At 40.1% G+C, this 17,294-nt stretch overlaps 1 pseudogene across 1 annotated transcript; it reads right to left on the reverse strand.

Annotated features, from left to right (window-relative positions):
• Positions 1-2,094: 2,094 nt before the first annotated feature.
• Positions 2,095-9,425, reverse strand: LOC145805879 (OBERON-like protein; annotated as a pseudogene). Its single transcript, XR_014348067.1, has 4 exons — positions 8,860-9,425; positions 6,306-6,322; positions 4,642-5,333; positions 2,095-2,855 (listed from the first exon to the last, which is right to left on the reverse strand). The product of XR_014348067.1 is annotated as an OBERON-like protein (transcript).
• Positions 9,426-17,294: the final 7,869 nt, after the last annotated feature.

The raw sequence follows: 17,294 nt of genomic DNA on the forward strand, positions 1-17,294 counted from the left end.
AACGTGGTCCAATGACATAATGAAGAGGAATCAACTTTAGGCACGCATCAATATTGTTTGGCGGTTTGGCCGATATTGTTTGGCAGTATTGACGTGTACATGCATAAAAAAGGAGAGAGCAGTACAACCACACATCCAACAAAAGACAATAGAGGTAGTGCGTGCACAATCTGGGGATGCATGGTCAGCCTAGTAAAAGGTGCGAACAAGCTCTGGAAAAGGAAAGCAAACTTTGGCAACTCTCTTCCTCTCTCTCTCTCTCTCTCTCTCTCTCTCTCTAGCTTCCCTTCTTCCTCTCCAAGAAAGCTAACTTGACTATTGGAGGTTTTCAGCAAACCACCCACAGGGTAGCTTATTCTTGTCTTGTCCACAGTGAACCAGAGACGTTCGAAGCGAGATGAGCTTTGATAGCAAGGCATACGGAAAGTGACGGATATTTCTCCCCCGTACACTTACAATCTGACTTCAGCAGAATGTGTGCAATGTGGTGTCATTGCACTTACTAATATGATGATGAGATGATGATCATCATCATCATCCTTATCTTCTATTAATGCTCCATGCTCTCGCTCTCTCTCTCTCAAATTGTGGTCTGAGTCAATTTTATCTTCCTATGTTCAGATTGCATATGGTCCCCATTTGCATGAGACAACACTAGAAGAGCCCAATTTCTTCCTTCAAATATTTTTTTTTTTTAAAGAAACAAAAAAAAAGAACTAGAATCCATAGATATAGTGAAAAAACATTACATGAATCATCCTAAATCAAACAAGATAACAACCCTTGATATAACAGCTAGATACTTTATTTTAATTTTACCTTTTTTCCCTTGTTTAAGAATTTTTATTTATGTATTGAAGCTTTCAAAATTCTTGTTTGATTAATGGAGTGAAACAATTCCTGCAGAAGTTAAGTTAGCATGCCAACTACTATTTCTCCACACAATCATTGATATTTTGCCAAATATAAATTGCAGGCAGTAGAGAGCTCCTTCCAGCACATCTGGATCGGAACAAAACTTTGGCGAGCAAGCGCTAAAGCCCGCCTTAGGCTGGCATTGAGCAGTACGATACCCCATCTCCTTATAATAGCAAAACTCAACAAGGCTCGATGTGAAGGTGCAATGGGGTTACAATACTCCTAAGAACACATAATATGTCACAGAAAGTATAATGTAAGGCTGAAATTAAATTTAATAATAGAGAAGTCCATATTCAGAACAAATCTCAATCAACCATTATACTTTCGGTAACCCATTTTGTATTTTACTTCTGTATTCTTAGCATGTGTATTTTAATTCTGTATTTTTAGAATTAGTGACGAGGATACATAGCAAGAAGCTATCCCAAGACCTGGATGTTTTTAATCTCATTGGTAAGCTTGCACATACAACATGCATAAACAAATGGCTTAATTTCACTATTATCTTTAAAATTATTACCATTTTTGTAATTCATTCTTAAACTATCAATTTCATCTGTTAGTTCTTTGATTTCAATTCATATGATTCAATAAAAAATAATCTGTCCAAATCAATAATGGTAGAAACCTAACCTAATGGGGAAAAAAATAATTTTATAATTTGAAAACCCTAAATCATGTAACCAAACACCCATCTTTATACTTGCACTATATTACATAAATCACACCCATCTTTCTTCTCCAACCCTTATTTTCAAAATAGTGAACCAAAAAAATGAATGGTGGGTTGTATGGTTTAAGTTGTTCAAATACTAAACAAAGGCTTTAACAGCTAATGATTTGGACAACTATCTTCAATTGGACCATTAACTAATATCAGAAATTTTCGTGACTAAATTGATGAAATTAATAATTTAGAGAAGGAATAGAAAAAAAATGAAAATAGTTTAGGACATCGACGTAAAATTAACCCTAAACAATTAATTGCATACATTTGTTGGGTTCAGCCACAACCAAAAGCAGGTCAAGAGTTTGCAACCACTTCAGAGAAGAGCTATACATCATACAAGCAAGAAAAACAAGGCATTGTACAGTCAACCCAAATTTAAAAGCATACCTGCACTGGCATAGGAATATGCACAACATGCCACGAAAATATAGATGTTCATAAGGTTTTAAGCTTCTTAAATGCATGTCCTCCTCATTTCTAGGCTAATACTGTTGGAAAAATCCAAAACAAGAGACAATTCACACAGAATCAACGGTTAATATATATAGAAACCTAATAGTCCATCCCAGACTGACTCAAGGAATTGCACCAAGGTTGTGGTGGTCATTTGGTTGGCCTTCTGTCTTCGAAGGTACATTATAGATGTTCTTGAGTATGTCCTGCATTTTACAATACATCATCATCTGCGATGTTTCATTTCCTCCAGCACTGCTCTGTGACGCTCGTGAACTCTCTTGAAGCTTAATCTTCTCAAATAGATACTGTTTCTCAGCTTCAGCCTCGTTCAAACGCTGTTTAAGATATCTACTAGCATAATCTTCCTCTGAGTTCTCTGCTTTGGCAAGTGCAATCCTTTGAAGCCTCTCAGCTTCTCACCTAGCCTCACTGGCCTTGACATCAAACATATCAGCCTCGGCCTGTTTAAGCCTCACGATGCTTTCAAGCTCGTCAATTTCTTGTTTCTTTCTCTGCCTCTCCATCTTTAGAGCTGCCACTTCCCTACCTTTGTCCTTGAGCTCTTGATCACAAGCCTCAACAGCCAGGCGAGCTTTCTTTACCATACACATCTTCTCCTCTGCCACCATTTCCATTTTTTTGATTGCTTCCTGCACAACATTGGCAATCCTGTTGAATGCCTCCTGTGGGGCTATTAGCTGACCACCTTCCTCACTTTCAGAATTCTTCGAGGGGTCCACCTCAAGCTCTGTACAAACCAGGGAAAAAAAATTACAGAACGAATTGAAGAAAGAGAACTTTGCTCATTCAACAAGCATAATTCTCTGTTTCAGCTATAATATAGTGTGTTAGAAACCCAGCCAGCACCAATCCATGTTGATCTGGGTTTCATCCATCTCTCTCTCTTAAGGCTTTTAGTTCTCTCACATGCTTATACTAGAAAATGAATTCAAATGGTTATATTCCCTTCCTTTCTTTATTCCTTAACTGCCAAATAGGATAAGAATCCATAAGAAGTATATGATAACTAAATTGTTGAACAAATATGATCCATGGTCCTCAAGAGTTCTGAATGGAGGGAAACATATTGTAGATTTCCACAATATCAACAGTAAGTGCAAAAGCATCCTAGCAAGTTCAAGGGTAACTATACAGCAGGTATTATGAAGCACATCATAAATTCTCCAACCAACCTAATATCAAGCAATTCAGATGACATGGCCACACATATGTCCCAGGGAAGCGCTGGTTTAAGGGTCAAACAGTTAAAAAAAAGTCCGCAAGAAATTATAGTACCTGGAAAAATTTAGCATTAGTCTAATTCAATTTAACTAAAAAGATAAATTTAAATGATATATTGTTACAAACATGATTAGATTGCTATTAAAACTTGGGATATAAAGAGCATTAGTTATATGGCTATCAAGAAATTCAAAAAAAGGGGAGAGAAGAGAAGTACAAACATATGTTCAATCACACAAATCTACTACAAAGTATCAATAATTACTCCATACCAAAATTTAAATGATATATTGTTACAAACATGATTAGATTGCTATTAAAACTTGGGATATAAAGAGCATTAGTTATATGGCTATCAAGAAATTCAAAAAAAGGGGAGAGAAGAGAAGTACAAACATATGCTAATGAGTTCAATCACACAAATCTACTACAAAGTATCAATAATTACTCCATACCAAAAAAATTGCTCAATGAAGAATGTGCTATCACGCATCCTATGTATGTTACAATGTGTGGGAGAAGAAGAGGGGACAAACAATTGCTCCATTCTTCCACTCCCCACCAGACAAGCAGGCGAGAAAACCATCAGGGGAAGGACACAAAAATCACATGAAGAAAGGTACTCTTTCAATCCCCGGCATATATTGTTCTCCTCCCAACTCCAACATATATATGACAGTCATTATTGCCGTTTAAAGTCAGATGAACATAAAAGATTAACAGCTTAAGATGATCATAAAAGATTAACAGCTTGGTCATCATAGGAAAGGCCCATCCACAACAACTTAACCGTGAGTCCATTTGTACACTTATATTTGTTTGGGCCGATAAAAAAAAGTTATTTCTGTTTGGCCTTCACTCTAAGTCCTTAACATGCATCACAAAAACAATCTCATACTAATCTGTCACTATTGGAAATCTGTAGACCTACTCCGTAAATTATTAATATTGCAGAAATTTTATGCTATCTACACATGGCTCACAAAATGGAGTCACAAAGTTGATTAATTTAGAACATGATGGAACCATACTAAAAGCAACTAAAATATATGCATTCAAAGCAATTGAAACAAGTGATGAAGAAAGAACGCCTAAAGCCAAGCAATTTCTCTGCCTTTGTGGGGATTATTATCAACAAGAAGAACCAATTAATTTGTCTCAGATCCATTAATTCCAATTGATATTTAAACATGTAAGCAATTAAGTTTCCACCTGGCTCGCTATGATTTTCCATTTCTGTTAAGATTACCAAAGAAATGAGTACATCTAACAAAATGTTTTCATAATCATACCTTGAAAGAACAGCAATATTACTTTACAAGCCACAGCAGGTTCCGCCATCCCGCCTTTCAGTTTGTCTATGAGTTCGTCACACTTCCAGAGCAGTTTTCTCCCTCGTGGATCCTCACTCCCACGGAAAATTCTACTCACATAATCAAGTTCTCTTATCAGCGCTTCCCGATCCCAGCTTGGTGCACATTGTTGGAACACATCTTTGACCCAACCCAATAACTCGGATGTCCTATTGCAAGCTCGGCACCCGAAAAGCATATCTGCTGGAACTGAACCCGTCTTAACACCAGGGCCCGGGCCAATCAGTCCATTACGGATAGCACAATCTGTGTGCGTCCAATGAGAACATAAATCACAACCAATCCATCGGCATGTGTTCACTTCAAAATCAAACTTGTTACAGATCACACACATGCAAAGGTTGCAGAAACCATTCCTCATAGAGCAAGCTTCACAGTTACAGTCCTCTGCTGGAAGGGGACTCCCACAGGCAATGTTTCTACACCTTTTGTAGAGGAAAACCTCAATGAGAGAAGCTTGAGAGACACTGACACTTGGATGCAAAAACGCCTGAATCCCAGTCTTGATCGCGACAAGAATTTCTAGCTGGACCCTGTGTGCCCTAATCAATGTTTTATCAGTCAAATCACTCCTACTCTGAACCAGCTTCTGCAGAGAGAGAAATTCCTCTCTATGTAGAGAACACCACCTGTTCCTGTAGGAGATCAACCCAAATTGAGTTGGCAGCCACATGGAAGGGTGGCCAACCCACATGGTAAAAGGAAGGCAAAAGAGGTTGGCATGAGTTGGCAAGCCATGAGGCTTGAGTTGGCAGCCATGAGGCTTGCCATGCGCCAGCAACAAAGGAGAAAGCATGGAGTTGGCCATGTGAAGTCTTCACATGGTGGGACAAAGCTTTCAACTGGACAGCAGCTCAAAGGAGAATATTGGGCTGGCAGCCAACACACCCATGAGGCCTCCTTCACCTTCTGTTTTGGTGTATAAAATGGAATGGTGATGGTGAGTTGAATACACGGCAAACATAGCAAGCAAGAGAGAAACACACTGCTGAGAGAGAGGCACAAAACAGAGAGAGCTAGTGAGAGCTATATTCTGTTTGTGTATCAGAGAGTGTGAGAGAGTGTGTTATATAGAGAGACAGTGAGTTGAGAGTGTGTAATCTCCTCCATTTGTTGATATATAACAACATCGCTCCCGTGGACGTAGGCCGGTTTGCCGAACCACGTTAAAAGTCTTGTGTTTTTGCTTGTGAGTGTCCCCTGGTGTGCCCAAGATCCGCAACAATTGGTATCAGAGCCCGGGTGGAGAAAAATCGAGTTTTTTCCGAAAGTGTCCAGATTTCGAAGTGGTTGAAATCCACTTTTGAGCATACCAGGAGGAAGGTCAGGAGGAGAGGAGTCCAAAAATTCAAACCACAGGCCAATCGGAGTTCTAACGCGCTGCCACGCGCCACCTGAAGATCGAGAGTGAAGGCCACTCGCACCCACGCGCCCCACGAGCCGACGAAGGAAGAAGACGAGTGGGGGCGCGCGTGAAGCTGACGTCATCCTGAGCCGAGCCGAGCCGTCGAGCCGTTGACCGCGCCGCTGACCAGGCCGAGCCGTGCCGGAGCCGCGCCGCCAGCCAAGCCGCGCCGCTGAGCCGCCGTTGACCGCGCCCCTGCGCCGTTGACCGAGCCGCTGACTGCACCGTTGACCAGCCGATCCGGAGGAATTATCTGGTGCTTCTCAGGCGCACCAGATTCAGCAGATCTGAACCGTTGAAACTGTTTTGGCTAGATCTAGGCCATTCGGAGTCCGTTTTTTGGCGATCCAATAGTGAGTTCCAACTATTTGGAGTATTCCGGATACATCCGTACGGTTAGTTTTTGAATCGGAGGCATTCAAACTCTTTTGGCTAGATCTAGGCCATTCGGAGTCCGTTTTTTGGCGATCCAATAGTACGTTCCAACTATTTGGAATATTCCGGACCCATCCGTACGGTCAGATTTTTAAATCGGAATTTCTTTAAAAAGGGAATAAATTTACAATGGCAGGAAAAGGCACAAGTTTCATGATTGAGCCTTTTAATGGCAGTAATGACTTTACCCTGTGGCAGCAAAGGGTGAAAAACATTTTAACACGAGAAGGTCTGGTGAAAGCTCTTCTCAAAAAGTCCAACAAACCGGAAGACATGAAGGATGACAAGTGGGAGGAGTTGAGGGAATTGGCAAACAGTACAATTCAGTTGTATCTCGGGAACAACACACTCCGGGAAGTCATCAGTGAAGTAGATCCGGCGGAGCTATGGGCAAAGTTAGAGATGAGGTACAAGTCAAAGTCTTTGACAAATCGGTTATCTCTGAAGAGGCAGCTATATACACTTAGAATGCCAGAAGGTGCGAACCTCACAGAACATCTGGACGAGTTCAATAGGATCACAATGGAATTGGACACCATTGGAGACAAGACCCAGGAGGAAGATAGGGCTATGATCTTGCTGGTCTCTCTACCTGCATCATATGAGCATCTCAGGACAACTCTATTGTACGGGAAGGATGCTCTTGGACTGGATGAGGTGATTGCTACGCTCATTTCTCATGAGTCGATGAAGAAACAGGAAGGTAGCAGTAGAAAACACCCAGAAGGAAATGCCATGGTTGCCTCAGAAAATGAGCAAGGCAGAGGTAAGTCCAATGATAGACGGGGTAGATCCAAATCAAGAGGATGTTCGCAATCAAGGTCAGGCTTCAGGAGAAAGTGTTATTACTGTGATCAGGAGGATCACCTCATAAAAGACTGTGCAAAGCTCAAGGAGGACAAGGCACACAAGGAACAGGCGAGCTCATCAAATGTCGCTGCTGCAGTAAATGCTAAGGATGAGTATGCATTTACAGTTTCGTCGAGTATGACGAAACCTGACTGGATCTTAGATTCCGGAAGCACATATCATATATGCATGGATAAGAAACTTTTTTCTACCTACCAAGCCAAGGATGGAGGTATTGTTCGAGTGGCTAACAACACTGTGAGTAAGATTGTTGGCATGGGAACAGTACGGCTGAGAATGGAAGATGGAAAAATTTTCACGTTGGATGGAGTCCGACACGTGCCAAGACTGAAGAAGAATCTAATTTCCTTAAGTATGCTAGACATGAAGGGTTATAGCTTCACATCTAGCAAAGGAAATCTCAAAGTCATCCATGGAGATACGGTGATGCTACATGGACGACTGGAGGGGAATCTGTACAGGCTTGTGGAGAAGGTTGTGACAGACGGAGCTACTGTCACTTACCGGGCAAGACGTACAAGACATGCACAGAAGAGACATAGGGCCCAGCAGACATGGCAACCAAAGTGTACAAGAACGCATGGAGGCAGTTCGGAGGTGCACAAGACGGAGCCATTGCGGCCAATTTTAAAGACAGCTCAAAGCAAAGAGACCAAGACAGCAAAGCATGTCCCAGGGAAGAAAGTTTCTTTTGCTCCTGAATTAGAGACATATTGGGATCTCTCCAAGACTGGATGGAAGGGAGAGATGCCATCTCAAAGAGTTGCAAAGTAAGCTTTGCATGGCACCCCAGTGAGGGGGTGCCGGGCACTCCAGGCAGGGGGTGCTATTATGGATCACCTCATATGGGTTGAGGGGGTGATTTGTAGGAGATCAACCCAAATTAAGTTGGCAGCCACATGGAAGGGTGGCCAACCCACATGGTAAAAGGAAGGCAAAAGAGGTTGGCATGAGTTGGCAAGCCATGAGGCTTGCCATGCGCCAGCAACAAAGGAGAAAGCATGGAGTTGGCCATGTGAAGTCTTCACATGGTGGGACAAAGCTTTCAACTGGACAGCAGCTCAAAGGAGAATATTGGGCTGGCAGCCAACACACCCATGAGGCCTCCTCCACCTTCTGTTTTGGTGTATAAAATGGAATGGTGATGGTGAGTTGAATACACGGCAAACATAGCAAGCAAGAGAGAAACACACTGAGAGAGAGGCACAAAACAGAGAGAGCTAGTGAGAGCTATATTCTGTTTGTGTATCAGAGAGTGTGAGAGAGTGTGTTATATAGAGAGACAGTGAGTTGAGAGTGTGTAATCTCCTCCATTTGTTGATATATAACAACATCGCTCCCGTGGACGTAGGCCGGTTTGCCGAACCACGTTAAAAGTCTTGTGTTTTTGCTTGTGAGTGTCCCCTGGTGTGCCCAAGATCCGCAACAGTTCCTTCAAGAATAACCCGAATTTCAGTCTTAAGCTTTTCGAGAAACTCGTCTGGAAGATCCTGCATTCGTTCGGATATTATATCCACTCTTTCTCTGACCACATCTCTGAGAGACATCTTATCTGAGCTCGAAATATGGCGGATGACAGAATGTTCAGCAAAACCATTCTCCCCTTCCTTCTCTTTCTCCAGTTTTTTTGCAATCAACGCATCAGCGGTAGGCCAGGTTTCACGGGAGCTAGCACTTTCTGAAGGAGATTCACGGAGTTGGTCAGAGTTTGAACCACGTTCTTGAAGATTGGGAGACCCACAAGCGTCTAGTGAAACCAGGGATAGGGATGTCTGCAGTCCTCGTGGCTGTTGACGAGGAGGCAGCATTTTTGGTGAAGGTTGCTGATGGAAATGAGACCCAGATGACGTTCCCATCAAACACTGTGAATGTTAATTCTGACAGTAAAGTAAACAATGTTCACTCTATTATCAAAAGCGCTTAACAAGATCAGTCACTAATTCACTTGTGTATCTAAAGAAAAATAAAAATAAAAATACACACTAATTGGAAAAGGTAAATTGAGACCACTGGCTAAAACATACTTCCTAAGCCTCTGTTTGGCGAGTTGGTTTTTGGGCTTTTTTAGTTATTTTAGTCACAAAAGACAAAATAGGTTATTTTAGCCATAACAAACAAAACATCACATCCAACCTATAATCATTACATTCTTCTCTCACAAAAAAATTCAAAAAAACCAAAAAGCCAAAAAGTCCTTCCCAAACCAAGCTTTTAAGCCAAGGTTAAAATAGCCAAAAAAGCTAAAAAGTCAACCCACTTCCCAAACGGAGGCTTAATCAAGAACATATATTATCCCCCAACAAAATTAAATATCCAACAGGATGATCATAAAATTCAGTAAAATACAATTGGCAAAGACCTATCCCTAAGTTTCAAATGTAATTTTGTATTTCTTTTTTGAATTGTATTCAAACCAGGAGAATTAAAATTAAAACATATTATTCTAAAGCACTGTTTGGGCCAGCTTCCACGAAGTACTGTTTCCAAAAGCAAAAAAATTTGAACTTTCTCATCATTCAGATGCATTCTTTAATAACCAAGAAAAGCAGGCACTTGTGTTTTCAGCCACCCACGGTAGTACTAAAACCTCACGCTTTTGCTTAGAAATACCAAAATATAAATAAATGCTTCAATTAAGAAGCTTAATACAAATTTAAAAATATAGTTTTTTAAGCAAAACTAATGGTTTCGAAATCACACTCAAATGGGTTTCATGAAATCCAGGACACACATTTTTACAATCTAATTCTTGTTTATATAAATCTAATGAACACCCTTCCCCCCCCCAAAAAAAAAAATAAATAAATAAATAAAATTTGAGACTTTTAGCATGTAGATAAGCACACACGTCCTTGGAAAGCACAAAATCAGCAGCCCAACTAGGATCATGGTTTCAATAACAGCAGTCACAAAATTAAAAGATTATTAATTTGATTTATATATATATACATATCCAACTAGTTAAAGAAGAACCAAGGTTGGACATTTTCTAATCGATATGACAGCTAAAACAGCAGATCAAACTAACAAACCCAGAAGATCAAAGCTTCAAATTCAGAAACACAAAGAACCCTAGTTCACCCAATTCATGAACTATTATTATTATTATTATTATTAAGCACAAAGAAAAAGAAAAAGAAAAAGAAAAGAAAAATAGCCGTTTTTCAGTGCAGATAGAAAGACGCTGTTGATGAAACGGCGAAGAAAAGACCAAATTGACGAGAAAGTTGTCACCGGATTGGCCGGTCACCTAACCGGTCGGCCCCTTCCCTCACAAACGTTAATTTTCTTTTCCCGCGTGGTTGACTTTCATTAATTCACCGTGTCACATGTTTTCGTAGGAAAAAAATTACTGCATTTCGTATTTATGGGACAAATTGAGAAGGTGTTAACTTGATTTTTAAGCCTAGTTTGGCTTAAACTAAAAAATTTAAAAAAGTCAACAAATTACCATCTTATTTAAGTCATATCATTTTATTTAAGTCTTATCATTTTTTTATTGCATCACTTCAAACCCAATCTATATTTCATAAAAAATCAAAAAGTATACTTATTTAGATCATCCCAAGCAACCTCTTATTGTATGAATTATTGAAAATCATTCAGTTGGTTTGGTTTCAGTTTTTATAAAACAGTTTTTAAAAAAAATTATTTTTTATTTTTCATATTTTAATGTTTTCAATGAAATTTTTTAATATTTTAAGCAAATTTTTTTTAAAAAATTTTTAGACACCTAACATAAATACACTTAAAAATATAATATTTGTAAAAAAAAATCTTTAGAAAATACACTAAATATCAAAAAATAAAAAAAATACGAAAATTCAGTACATTTTTTTTATATTTTTGTATATTTATTAATTTTTTAAAATATTTTTTTCCAAAAATTTTACTATTTAAATACATCTAAGCAAGGTACATCTAAAAAAGTAAAAAAAAAAATTACTTAAAATTTTAAAAATATTCACTAAAAATAAAAAATAAAAAACACAAAAAATAAAAAAAAACTCGATTTTTAAAAAATAAAATTCAAAAAACTGAAACCAAATATACTGATTTATTATTATTATTATTATTATTATTATTATTATTTTTTAACGAATATAACTAGATAAATGTACTTTAACGGATGGTGTTAAACAATGTTTTGAGTAGGGACAAACCTAAAAATATATTCTCTCCGTTCTAAAATAATAGTCCATTTTGAAGAATCTAATTTTTTTTATAGTACAATTATTATATTTTAAAAATATTAATTTTTTTAAATTACCTTTTGATAGTATATATATATATATATATATATTTGAGAATATCAATTGTGATAATTATACTTTTTGTATTGTTAATGAATTTAAAATAAAGGTAAAATAAGAAATTTATATTATTTTGATTCTTGATTTTTGAAAATAGACTAATATTTTAAAATAATAAAAAATAGAATAAGAAATTAATATAGAAAGTAGGAATATAAACATTAAAATTTGTTTTCTTAAAAAATATATTAGTTACAGTATCAATTTTTATTGTCATTAAAAATGAAAAATATTACCATATATATATATATATATATTAGGGGTGAGCAGCGGATATATCGATCTGTCCAAATCGATCCGTAGCATTTTGAACAGATGCATGATGATGAGCAGACAGTTGCGGATTGATTTTTTCCAATCTGCCTAATTTTGGACGGATGGCGGATTTGAGATTCCTTTGACTATAACCGAACCACCAAACTGCGAGCATCCCTAATAATTTGCAAAACTTTGTATTTTCAATTTGTTTTGATATTCTATTTGTGTGGGAACCGAATATCTTTTTATGTATAAGAGCCAAATGAATTTGGGAAAAGTCAGGATATAGGTTATTCGGCTCCGCCCAGGGGGATCATCGAGCCGAATAGATAAATCGATCATAGAACCAGTTGAACAAGCAGCCGAGTGGGAATTGGCGTACAACAAAAGGGCCGAATGAGCAATCATGCGATGGACTAAGAGTGGGCCCGACCTTAGGGCCCAGAAGCGAATATAAATAGAGGAATATCAACCAAAGATAGGTATGTGAGAACAAACTCAAGAAACTTAAGGCACAAGCAAACGAGACATATATTAACTTGTCCGTCGGAGTGCTAATTCCGGCACCCTCGACCGGAATGTTAATCCCTTTTTCAGGTGGCAATCAGAGGATCAAGAACGTCCTTGTAACAAGCCCGCGGGGGACCTCGCTACAGCTCGGACTCGATTTGTGTCACGGTTCTAAGTCTGAACCAAAGAGTCCAAATCCGGCAAATCGTTTTTGAGAAAAACTGATTTTTTGAAAGAAGTGTCAAACATGGACTGCTTTGCCAGATACAGAGTCGCCACCTAAATATTTTATTTTGGAAAATTTAGGAAACCCTGACTCGGTGCCAAAAGGCCACGTGTCCGTCATCACCAAAGTTGCCTTGGCTCGGGAACTTGGGTACGATTGGGGAAGGTCACTTCGTGAGCACCCCCGCTCGCCCGGTCATAGACCGGCCTCTACTAACCATGATATCTATTTTTGAAAACATTGTATGTTCTTATTCCGGTTATTAGCCTAGGTTACTATGTGATGCTCACAGCAAACAAGTATAGACAGGATCGTCTGAATTGGAACAGAACATTTGATTGAATTATTTCAATTCAGATAACCCAACCTTCACCCACAGGCACTCAGGCAGTTATATCATATAAGCACATAGCCTCATGGTAAGCATGCTATTCATGGCAGCACTCACACGCATGCAAGGATGCTAAAGCATAAAACTTACCTAGTACTCCAAGCCAAAACAGATATTCATTAGAAATTCATGCATGAATCCTAAGTATACAGGAATACCTAATGTGACACATGCAAAATGCAATTATAGCAGGCTCGGCTATTCTAAGATGACATATGAAATGTTACAACTATCATGTATTCAACTTTGTAATTGAAAGTACAATGCAGTTAGTATGATGCGCCGAGCCCGGTGCATGCAATATAGATAAATGATGCAAACATGCTGTCATACTGTATGCTAATTTAAACATGCCCTAATCTAACTATCAAAAGCGGGTAAATAAAAGGGAGAAAGACGTGGGGTTGGAAGACATACATCACACTCACCCACACTTATTACAGTTATACCCTCGCGCAGAGGGTCCAAATAAATATACAGTCCAAATATTACAGTCCCGAATAAAAGAATATTACAGTCCCGAAATATTACAAAACCCTAATTAATTTAATGAATTAACTAAGAAAGTAAGATAAAACTGGCATGCAAGCTAGGGACTGCCTCGCTTCTGATAGATGATGCATGTCCGGGTTGTCTTGCGCGGAAATCCACCGGGATGCCCCAATTAGCCTCTGTTTAGCAGTTATTCTTGAAATGCGCGCCAAGTCCCAAAAAATTACGGATTCCTGATTTTGCTGCAACAGAGAGCAGAAAAGGGGCATAGCAATGTATTTGCACAGATATATGCATGTCTCGATCCTCGTGCCACCAATCACGCATACCGAGGCATGATGGCCGAGGAGTCGAAATGCACAACTCAATATAAAATGAATGCACATGAAACTACAGCTAAAACCTAACTCCATCATGGATAATCCGGAGTGTCGGTGACTGGGGAATTGAGACACATTCCGTCACTCGGAGTACGAAATGTACCTCGTTTCCCGTGTCCGGACTAACTCCTATTCCGAACACGATGCAATATGCATGATATGCATGAAATGCAATTAAGATACAATCTTAACATACACAATGCTATGGAATGACCTGCCTCGAAATGCGTGCACACGGGCACGCAAACTGAGGCGATGATATGTGTCTCGAAATACGTGCACGCGGGCACGCAAACCGAGGGGATGATATGTGTCTCGAAATGCGTGCACGCGGGCACGCAAATCGAGGCGATGGTATGTGTCACGAAATACGTGCACGCGGGCACGCAAACCGAGGCGATGGTATGTGATGAAATGATATGGAAATGACAAATGGGCTTATACCAACATGAGTGAGCCTCAGCCACACTCACATAGGATGCCGTCGGATAAAAAATAAAGTGCCTCGAAATGCGTGCACACGAGCACGCAAACCGAGGCGATGGCAAATGCAATGGAATGACATGGAAATGACAAATGGGCTTATACCAACATGAGTGAGCCTCAGCCACACTCACATAGGATGCCGTCGGATAAAAATGAGGTGCCTCGAAATGCGTGCACACGGGCATGCAAACCGAGGCAATGGCAAATGCAATGGAATGACATGGAAATGACAAATGGGCTTATACCAACATGAGTGAGCCTTAGCCACACTCACATAGGATGCCGTCGGATAAAAATGAGGTGCCTCGAAATGCGTGCACACGGGCACGCAAACCGAGGCGATGGCAAATGCAATGGAATGACATGGAAATGATGTGCAAGCATGCTAATGGAATTTCAGAAACAAAATATGGGGGAAAACACTCCTGAAATGAAGCAAAATGACATGAAATGCAAGGAAATGTCCCGAAATGCGAATCTAGGCACCCGAAATGGCCTATAGCTATGCCAAACATGCACAATATGGACATGCAATGCAAAGACAGAAGCTAGACAGTCCCAAAATAAGCACTTTCACAGTTATAAACATGGCCGAACAGCAAGCATAGATAGGGCAAAAATGGCATGCATGAAAACGGTATTTTCGAGGGGTATTGAAGCAAGTGATATAAGAAAAATCCAAACTGAAAAAATTCCTTCTACAACATTGAAGAGGGACCAAAAATATGAATATTTGAAGAACTGTAAAATGGCCAAAACAGTATACAAACATGATAAAAATGTGATGCAAAATGAGGCTCAAAAGTGGCTATAACATGAGGTATGCAAAATAATCACCAAACAGCCAAAGACCCTTAATAAAACATGAAGTATAGGTCAAAACAAGACTATCTCTAGGCCTGTAAAATGGCCAAAAACAAAAGCATGGTAGGTTAACTAAACATGCAAGAAAACGAACCGAAAGTGAGATATAACATGAAGTGACTTATAGAGGTCTCAAACCATGACAGACCCTAAACAAAACATGAAGTATGGACCAAAATAAGGACTTTTTCAGAACTGTAAAATGGCCAAAAACCTAAGCATGGTAGGCTTCCATTGCATGCAAGAATGGGGAAGAAAAGAGGGGTATAAAGGTAGGTATAACATGGAAACCCCAAATGGTGTTGAGCCCTTCTTCAATGTTGAAGAGGGGCTCAAAATAAGCCTCATATCAGTTTACAACATGCTCGAAAATAAATTGCTCATGGGCCAAAAATAGCATGGAAAACTATGACATACAAGAGGATCAATGAAGCAAGTGTGTCATGGAGGGCTCAAACAGGGTTGAGCCCTTAATGAAAAGTGAAGATGAGCTCAAAAGAGGCCCCTTTTCAGTTAGGGCCGGAGCTTGAAACAAAAATAAAGTGGGGCTAAGAAATAGATCAAGAAAAAGGGTCAAAAGGGTAAAAGTGTTACTTACCCTTGAAGACTCAAACTTTTGTTGCTTCTTGGATGGATTTGCAGCTTCTTTGGCCTTTTAGAAACCTTCCTTGTTGCTGGAAATGAGGTGGTGGTGGTAGAGCTTGGTGGTGTAGAAGGAATGAAGGTTAGGGACTTAGGGTTTTTTGAAGAATTGAGAAGGAAGAAGATGGAGTTGGCTATGGAAGCTTGAAGGAGAGTTTTTCTAACCCTTGTAAGTGAGGCCACCGGCTGGTTATATGAGTTCAAAAGGGGGTGTAAAGGTGGGGGAAAAGGAGAGTAAAACTCCCCCACAAAATATCCCCCGGATAAATATCTTATCTGGGGGATATTGCCCCACAGCTGTAAAGTGCACAGTGCGAGGAACACGGCCGGCCTATCACTTTTGCTGGAGGTGGCCAGCCGGTCACACCACCTAGCCGGCCGGCTAGGGGTCAAAAGGTTCAATGAGATTTTTTGGCCGGCCAGCTACTGGGGAGGTACTCCTATGTGTGTACAACACAACCATGTGGTTAAAAGTCCGAGAAAGTGGGTCCAAGGGGTTCAACATTGGCTCGGAAAGAGGGGGTCAAAAGGGTCAAGTTGAATTACTGGCTGGCCATGAACTTTTAGTGGCCTCTCATGTGTGTAGATCACAGATATGTGGTTGAAAGTTCAAGAATGTGGGCCCAAGGGGTTCAACATTAGCTCGGAAAGAGGGGGTCAAAAGGGTCAAGTTGAATTACTGGCCGGCCATGAACTTTTAGTGGCCTCTCATGTGTGTAGATCACAGATATGTGGTTGAAAGTTCAAGAATGTGGGCCCAAGGGGTTCAACATTAGCCCGGAAGAAAGGGGTCAAAAGGGTCAGGTAACCTTAATGGCCGGCCACCAACTTTTAGTGGCCTCCCATGTGTGTAGATCACAGATATGTGGTTGAAAGTTGGCAACACTAACCCTAGGGTGTTCAATATTAGCCCGGAAGTTGGAAAAACGGGCGTCGGGAGGCTCCGGAGGAGAGATAACTGGTTGCTGCAACAATTACTAGCCTTCCACCCTTCAGTGACCTCTCTGGTGATAAAACAGAGGTACCTGCCAAAAATGAACAAAAACCGGTGCAAAACGAATGCTCGGGGACCAAAACACGCAGTTCGGGGTCCCGAAAATGGGCTGTTAAGCACCGAAAGTGGCATTCGGCCACGAAGTGGGCTTCTCAGCCCCCAGTGTCCCTCAAAAGGGAGAAAATAAGGAGTATGCCAAAAATCAGAGCAAACGGAGATGGTTAAGCGGTCCCGAACCGAGGCACACGGCCTGACGGCTCCGAAAACCGGAAACCGGACTCCGAAATGGGTAAAATGGCCTACGGC

This window comes from Camellia sinensis, chromosome 13 (genome assembly GCF_055761805.1).
Source record: "Camellia sinensis isolate YWXY chromosome 13, ASM5576180v1, whole genome shotgun sequence".
NCBI lineage: Eukaryota > Viridiplantae > Streptophyta > Magnoliopsida > Ericales > Theaceae > Camellia > Camellia sinensis.